The sequence below is a fragment of the Vigna radiata genome, unplaced genomic scaffold, assembly GCF_000741045.1.
Source record: "Vigna radiata var. radiata cultivar VC1973A unplaced genomic scaffold, Vradiata_ver6 scaffold_477, whole genome shotgun sequence".
Lineage (NCBI taxonomy): Eukaryota > Viridiplantae > Streptophyta > Magnoliopsida > Fabales > Fabaceae > Vigna > Vigna radiata.
Window position 1 is genome coordinate 13,569 of NW_014543791.1, and position 9,213 is coordinate 22,781.

Consider the following 9,213-nt stretch of genomic DNA (forward strand, 5'->3'; position numbering starts at 1 on the left):
TTTATACTTATATTCCTTTTTTTTATATTGCTCTGATACCATATTATAAAGTGGGTTGTAAGCCTAACTCACCCCACAAAATCGGCTTGTAAGGTGAAGTTTGCACCTCACTTATATATTATAATTTGGCCTTATCTCTAGTCGATATGGGACTTCCAACACACCTCCTTCACGCCGAGGTATAGACATCTCGTGCATGATAGTAGAAATTGGGTGGTCTAATACTAGCCCAACAACGGGTGGAATAGAAAGAGAAATGTCCACTTAGAACTCGCTAGGATGGGCTTTAATCATGGCTCTGATACTATGTTACAAAAGAAGAAAGAATGAAATATTGTATTTCTTATTGAATGATAAGGAGAGAGTACAACTGATATATATAATTGTTCAGAGCAATATAAAAAAAAGGAATATAAGTATAAAAATATATGAACATAAATGCACAGATATGAACAAAGAATAAAATAATTCCAATAAAAGCATCGAGTCCAATGCCGTCGGGCTGGTCAGGAACTGGCTTCTCTTAGTGGAATGAAGTGAGGTGCACCACTGACCGCGTCACATCAATCAACATCGCTCTCTCTCCAGGGCAACGAATACAGAGAATTATATAATGTTTCTTCCATTCACTTCGGGCATTCTATTCACGCATTGCGTATTCTCTTCTTCGCTCTCCCACCTCGCTCTCGGTATAATTACTTGTTTCCCTTCTCCTAAATCCGAATGGCCACCTCAACCCTATATTCTCTCTACCAACTGTTTGTTTTCTTTTTCACTCTCTCTTCCACCGCCATTGTCGACGATGACGCATTTATGTCCAAGCTTGTTAAAGCCTTGAGTCCCACGCCGTCGGGGTGGTCGGGGACTAGGTTTTGTGAATGGAAGGGTGTGGGGTGCACCACCAATCGCGTCTTTTCCATCAACCTAGCTTTCATGTCACTCACCGGAACACTACCTCCGGATCTCAACTCACCTCGCTCTCTCTCGAGGGCAATGAGTTCTCCGGCGCATTNCCTTCCNTTGCCAACCTCNCCATGCTGGAAACTGTGTCCCTCGGAAGCAACAACTTCAATTCCCGACAGTTGCTTCCAGGGTCTCACTAACTTAAAGAGCCTCAGCATGGCATACAGCTTCAACCTCGCTCCATGGGCGATTCCAGCCGACTTGGCTCAGTCATCCAAACTGGTTAAACTCGACCTTAGAAGTACAAATCTCATTGGTACATTGCCTGATGTCTTTGACTCCCTTGTGAGTTTGCAAGAGCTTTGGCTCTCTAATAACAACCTCACTGGGAGTTTACCAAAGAGCTTCGCGGGATCTAAGATCCAGATTCTGTGGCTCAATAATCAGAGGCATGAGTTCAATGCATATGATATTAGGACATATTGGCCCAATATTCCCAAACACGAGTCCGGGGGCTTATTGGGTAACATTGAGGTGCTTGCTTCCATGACCCATCTGTCTCGGGTATAGTTACAGGGGAACTTTTTCACAGGTTTCAATCCAAATTTATCAAATTTCACCTCATTGTTTGATTTAAACCTAAATGAGAACTTGTTAACCGGTGTGCTTCCATCTTCCCTCAAGTCCCTTTCAAGTTTGAGGAAAGTCTCTTTAAATCATAATTTTCTTCAGGGTCCATATCCTTTTTTTAGAATGAGTGTGAAGGTCGACTTTAAAGATAATGCTTTTTGTAACCTTATCCCTGGACCCTGTGATCCTCGCATCACTGTTTTGATTGATATTGCTAAGCATTTAGGTTATCCCTATCAGTTGACAAGTACCTGGTTCGGTAATAATCCTTGTCACTATTGGAAATTCATTATATGTTCCGAGGAAAAGATTATTACTATGAATTTCGCCCGTATGAATTTGAAAGGAACTATTTCACCTACATTTGCCAACTTAACTCATTTGAAAAACCTTTATCTCAGTGACAATTATTTGGAGGGATCAATACCAGAAGGTTTAACAAATTTGGCTCAGCTTGAGATTTTAGACATGTCTAATAACAATCTATCTGGTTATGTTTCAAAGTTCTCAACCAAGGTATTTTGAGCATAAAAGAAAATCCTTATATTAAAGGTGGTGGCGGCGGTGGAATTACTCTGTCAAGTGATGCAGCGTCAAGCGGTTTTGCACTCTCTCCTGCTTGGATCATGTAGTCAATGTCTTGGTTCCTCTAGTAGAGCAATGGAAGCCTACCAGCCACCAAGAAGAAAACTATGATATTAACATTCATATGGTGAGCCTTTCTCAAGCTCTGCAAAGATGGCAAGCTAACGAAGGCACTTCCTCAATGTTTGAATTGTCCATCTCATAAAGAGGTCCCTTGAGCATCTTTTAAATTCCTTTTGGTTGTCATATTTTATTTTGTTATCATTTTCAGCGTTCATCCCCAATGTATAACGTAAAAGTTAAGTCCAATTTTTTACGTAATGGCTTGAGATCATTATGAAGGTGCCGATTTTGTAGCCACACACCCTCTTAACACAATTCATAAGCAGGTCTTTGTTTTTCTTTTAGTTGTACGGGTTGTCTAGTTGTATGTATCATTCAATCAACGCACTTCAAAGATGTAATAGTATCTGTTAACACATTTGAAGGCTGCAATAATGCTTGGTTTGGTTATGATGGACTTCTTTAACCAAGAAGTCAAGAATATGAGTAAAAACACACTAGACAAACTCACACAATGAATAACCTTTGATTGCATTTAGTGAATGAAAGAAAACAATGTTCCCACAACAATCAAGGAAGCCTCACCTTCCCCCCACTGGACTGAGATCCAGTAAACAATACCAAACAATCCATAATCCCGACCTTCTCAACAAACTCTTTATTTAAACTCTCATATACTTCTAACAAACTCCTAACTAACTTCTTTACTTCCCACCTTTTTTATTCTTTCTTACATATACTTTTAATCCCCTATCAATACCCCCCTTCTCTTCAACAACCTTGTCCTCAAGGTTGAAATCCAGAAATTGTTGTCTGATAAACGTTTCATCTTCCCAAGTTGCGCCCTCTATCCCTTCATCTTGCCACTGAACCAATATCTGAGTGGTCTCCTCCCCTTGTTGATTTCTTCCTCTTCTTTGTGGTACTTTTAAGGGTTTGTATAGTGGACCGTCCGCCCGCAGTCCTACGGGTAGCTCCCCTTCCACCTTATGGTCCCCCACAGCCAACTTTATTTATGATACATGAAACACCGGGTGGATCTTTGCAGTGGCTGGAAACTACAGTTTGAAAGCCATTGGACCCACTTGTTTTTCCACCAGAAAAGGGCCATAATATCTGGCAGATAATTTGGGGTGCAACTTGACCGACATAGATACTTGCCTATGAGGTCGTATTTTCAAAAAAAACCCAAGCCCTTTCTTTTATGCTAGACTCCCTTCTCTTCCTATTTGCATACTGAACCATCCGCTCTTGGGCTCGGGTCAAATGATATTGTAGTTGTGAAATGGCTTCATCCCTCGTTTGTAAATCTTGTGCCACAACTTTCACCACTGTTTCTCCAGGTATGAACTTGGTTACTACTAGGGGCTTTCTTCCATAAACCACTTCAAACGGGGTACACTTCGAAGCCCCTTGATAATTGGTGTTATACCAGTATTCAGCCCATGGCAACACATTGCTCCAAGCCTTGGGCTGTTCCGAACATAAACACCTCAAGTAGGTCTCCAACACTCTATTCAAAACCTCTGTCTGCCCATCTGTTTCTGGGTGGTAGGCGGTACTCGTTTGTAATTGGGTACCCTGTATTTTGAACAATTCTGTCCAGAATATACTAACAAATGTGGGATCCCGGTCACTAACAATCGATATAGGAATTCCATGCAAACATAGTATCTCCTTTACAAAAATCTCTGCAATTATCTTGGCTGTATGAGGATGTTTGATGGGTATGAAATGCCCATACTTGCTCAGCCTGTCCACTACCACCATTATTGATTCAAAGCCTTGAGATTTCTGTAATTTGACCACAAAGTCCATGCTTATCTCTTCCCAGATGGCCTTGAGAATAGGCAATGGCTACAACAATCCCTACGGAGATGACGCCGTATATTTATGTTGCTGGGAGATAAGACAGGAGATTACGTAGTCGGTCACCCTTTTTTTCATGACCATCTAGTGAAAGGCTTGGCCAAAACCTTTCTGGATAGCCCATCCGCAACTTTGTTGGATGCCCCCGTCCTGTAATGTATATCAAACTCATAACCCATGAGTTTCGCCAGCCAATTTGGCTGGTTCTAAGTCGTTATGCGTTGCTCAAGTAAATACTTCAAACTGTTTTGCTCTGTATANACGCTAAATTTCTTTCCCAGCAAGTAGGGATGCCACTGTTGAATAGCTAATACCAGCGCCATCAATTCCTTCTCATACACTGACTTCCCCAACTCTGACAATGCCTTGCTGTAGTAAGCAATAGGCCTCCTATTCTGTGATAACACGACGCCTATCCCCTTCCCCGAAGCATCACATTCAACTTGGAAAGGCTGNGAAAAGTCTGGCAGAGCTAGAACAGGAGCAGTGGTCACTGCCTTTTTGAGAGCTTGCATGGCTTCCTCTCCTGCATTTATCCACTCAAACTTCCCCTTCTTCAAAAGATCCGTAAGGGGTCAGGCAATCTTCCCATAATTCCTGACAAATCTCCTGTAGTATCCAGTGAGCCCCAAGAACCCCCTTAACTCTTTAATACAGTAGGGTGTTGGCCATTCAGTCACTGCAGAAATTTTTTCTCCATCCATTTCCACCCCCTGTTCGGATATCATGTGCCCCAAATATCGAATATGTCTCTTGCCAAACTCACATTTTTTTTTGTTGGCAAACAACTAGTGTTGTTCTAGCACTTTCAGCACATGTTTAAGATGTTCCTCATGATCCCCCCATGACTTAGTGTACACCAAAATGTCATCAAAAAATACCAGCACACTCTTCCTTAAGAACGGTCTCAACAATGAATTCATCATGTCTTGAAAGGTGGCTGGAGCATTTGTGAGGCCAAAGGGCATTACTAAAAACTCATAATGTCCTAAATGAGTCCTAAAGGCTGTTTTGGGTATATCTGCCTCCTTCATCCTTATCTGGTGGTATCCAGATTTGAGATCCACTTTAGAAAAATAAGCAGCATCGTATAATTCATCTAGAAGCTCTTCAATCATAGGAATTGGATATTTATTGGGGATAGTCACTCTGTTTAAAGCTCTGTAATCTACACAAAAACGCCAACTCCCATCTTTTTTTTAACCAAAATTACTGGACTAGAAAATGGGTTGTTACTGGGCCGAATAATACCCAGGCCCAACATTTCCTGAACCTGTTGTTCTATTTCAGCTTTGATTAAGTGAGGATACCTGTATGGTCTAACGTTCACTGGCTCAGTACCTTCCTTAAGAGTTATGTGGTGGTCCACTTCTCTGACAGGAGGAAGCCCCTGTGGCATCTCAAAGACCCTCTCATACTTCCCCAAAATCTTCTCCAAATTTGCTTCCTGCATGGGGGTTAAATCCTCTGCTCCTTTCTTTTCCCCTACTGTTTCAGACTGATATAGACCCCACACCACCACTAGAGTTTCAATCCATGCCTCCTTCTACAACACCTCGGGATTGACGACCTTCTTCAAAGATCGGTTATCACCCCTTATCACTACCTCTCTTGTTGTCGTCCCATACTTCATTGTCATATGCTTCCAATCCATTCTAATTTCCCCAAACATAGCCAGCCACTCCACTCCGAGCACGACATCGACGCCCCCCAGTTCGAAGAGATAAAAGTTCTCTTTAATCTCAACTTTGTCCAGTATCAAAGAAACTGCCATGCAACGGCCTTACGTTTCCTTTCTCTGGTCGTCCCCCAAGCAAACGCTATAAGGCGTCGTCTCCTCCTTCTCTAAACCCATCTCCTCCGCCAACAGTGTCGAGATGAAATTATGACTTGCTTCGCTGTCAATGAGGACGACTACTCTCCGGTCTCGAATCCACCCTAACATCCTCATCCTATTCGATTACGGGATTCCCCCAGCGGAATACACTGACAACTCCATGCATCGTTGTTCTGCTTCCTCTTCTGCCTCCACCGCTTCCGCCTCGTCGTCGTCGGCCCCCAAGATCATCACCTTGAAACTCCTCTCTGTGCAACGATGCCCAGGGCTGTAAGGTCCTCCACAATGAAAACAACGACCCTCCTCTCTCCTCTTAATGTATTCCAGATATGGCAGCACTCGCAATCCGCGATTCGGTCCGCCGCCGCCTAACGTGCTTTCAACTTTAGAACCGACGGTTTTGGTCGCCACTTCTTTCTTCTGACCCAGACCTCTGCTATTGTTCGCGCGCCCCTCTGATGACCCTCGATAGATCTCCGTTCTAGCTACTGTGCCCATGCTACTTCCCCCATGTTGGTCCTCCTTTACTCACCACACCTCCTCTGGTCACCCTCGCCGCCAACCCCGATTGCTTCACATCCCGCGCCCTTTCCATCGCAGTTAACAGATCGCGAGGATCGTAAGGACGCACTAGATCCTGCAATTCTTCTTGGAGTCCCTCAAAAAAATACCCAAGCAGCTGTTCTTCCGTCACTCCCGTAGCCTGAGCCACCAGGATTTCAAATTCCCTCACATATTCCTCCATCGAATCCCGTTGTCGCACCGCCGCTAATTTTTCGAAAATTGTTCCCCGGCGTCTACCTCTGAATCTCCTAACCATCGCCTCCGTCAATGTCGCCCAGGTAGGTTTCTTCACCTTCTTCCGCCAAAAGCGAAACCAATGGTTCGCTTCCCCTTCCATACAGATGCACACCAGCTTCATCTGCTCTTTTTCAGTCACGCTCTGTATTTCGAAGAATTTCTTCTTGCGATCCATCCCGTCGGATCGGTTCCTTCGAAAGTGGGCAATTCTACTCTCTTCATCCAACTCTTTTGAACGTCATCACGTTCTTCCTCCGATTCATCCTCCTCAGTCTCCCGACTTCCATTAACCGAATGACTACCCTCCGAACTCCTCCCCTGGTTCCCTCTTTTCTTCCGATTGCGATTAACAATTCGTCTCCCACGGTCGCGATTCCCATTTCAAGCCCTTCCCCTCATCTCTGCTCGCATCTCCATCAACATCGCTTCCATGGAATCAAATCTTCCCTCCAGTGCACTCATCCTATTCTCCATCTTGTCTCTCCTTCGATTTAGATCCGGCAGGTCGGACCAAGTTTATGGACTTCTTTAATCAAGAAGTCAAAAAAATGAGTAAAAACACACACCAGACAAACTCACACAATGAATAACCTTTGATTGTATTTAGTGAATGAAAGAAAACAATGTTCCCACAAACTATCAAGGAAGCCTTACATTCCCCCCACTTGACTGAGATCTAGTAAACAATACCAAACAATCCATAATCCCGCCCTTCTCAACAAACTCTTTATTTATACTCTCGTATACTTCTAACAAACTCCTAATTGACTTCTTTACTTCTCTCCTTTTTTATTCTTTCTTACATATACCTTTAATCCCCTATCAGGTTACTAACTCTTTTCATATTTGTTGGTGTCCACAGTGGCTTGGCTAGCTTCAGGAACACGGCGAGAAACTTATTGGAGAAAGACTTTTCCGTGTACTCTTTGCAGGGATATCACTGCGCTTGGCTGTCAGTACTATTGTGAGTTATTGCTTTGTACGCCCAAATAACTTATTTCGATCTCTTTTAATTTAATTTAGATTTATAGCATATTTTTGTAACAAGAGAAACTTGAAGTTGATCCAAACTAAATTACTTTGTTTGTTTTCTATCATGATACAGGTGTATTTTATTAACCACATGTATGATGAACTTCAACTCTGGCAGGTCCAAGATGCTCCTGGCTTCATCAACTTCTGTGGATTTCAAATTTCATTTCTTTCTTTTTCCTATACCCTTCAACTTTCAATCTTTTAGAGATAACAACTGTTGATAAGCCTAAACTACATCTATGGGAAACTGGATCATAAGAATAACCAGGCATCCACAGGTATACATCTAATACCGTAACTAGATGTAGTATCACACTGATAAATTGATGGATGAATAAAATGTAATTACATTCGTATAAAACTGGAATTTTCCTGAAATGCCTGGGCTTATAACTGATTTTCTGATTTCTCTTGATGACCGGTTTCTGTACTTTGTAAACTGGCTTCACGGGGATATAAGGCAATATAACATTGAGGACGTTAAAAATCCTAAACTGACTGGACAAGTGTGGGTTGGTGGACTTATCCAGAAAGGAAGGGCTATTGTAGCTGTAACAGATGATGGAGAAACTTGGCAAGCCGAGGTTCTAGAGATTCAGGTAATTGCAATCTTGTCCTGTTGTAACTTATCACATAATACATGTTAGGAGTTAACTGTCTGTTTGACAAAAACAAACAAATTCGTCAAAATAACATTCAAAGTTTTTCTGAGTAGAGTGAAGTAAAAATGGATAAGAGAGGAGTGAAATATTGCTTTTAATAATAATATTTAGCATTCAATGACTTTAAAAAACGAAACTGTTCTAGATATGCTTAAAACTTATTTGTCTTGTTATTGCTAAGCAAGAGAGCACAAATATAATAAAATATGAAGCATGGACTTATTATTCGAAATTCAAAGGTAGCTTGTTATCTGTCCATAGGGAAAAAGTTGAGAGCGGGCCCTCAGATGATTCAATTGAGTTTAGATGGGAAGCGGCTGTATGCAACAAACTCACTATTTAGTACATGGGACAAACAATTTTATCCAGATCTTGTCCAGTAGGGCTCCGACATAATACAGATTGATGTTGATACTGAGAAAGGTGGCCTGAAAATCAACCCCAACTTCTTCGTCGACTTTGGAACTGAGCCTCATGGTCCTTCCCTTGCCCATAAGATGAGATATCCTGGTGGTGACTGTACTTCAGATATATGGATTTAAGCACACATCTCATTATTTCCCTTTAATAAACTTATCTATAATATCTTTGCAATGAGTTATTTAGCTATAAATAATTTTATTGTCAATTAGTTAAGTTGGCAATGAGTTACCACTGCCAACTTACAACAAGGATGTGAACAAATTGGTCCATATGCCCCATTTAACCAAAAGAAAAAAAGAACATGAGAAGGGGCAAAGACAAAAAAAATAGAAATTAAAGCATATTGACGTGTAGAAATGACAGAAATAATTCGTTGTCAACCTCAGAGACAAAATGTGTTAGGAA

At 41.9% G+C, this 9,213-nt stretch overlaps 1 pseudogene; it reads left to right on the forward strand.

Moving 5' to 3' along the window:
* LOC106754781 overlaps positions 1–2,323 on the forward strand; it is an 11,974-nt pseudogene extending 9,651 nt beyond the window's left edge.
* Positions 2,324–9,213: the final 6,890 nt, after the last annotated feature.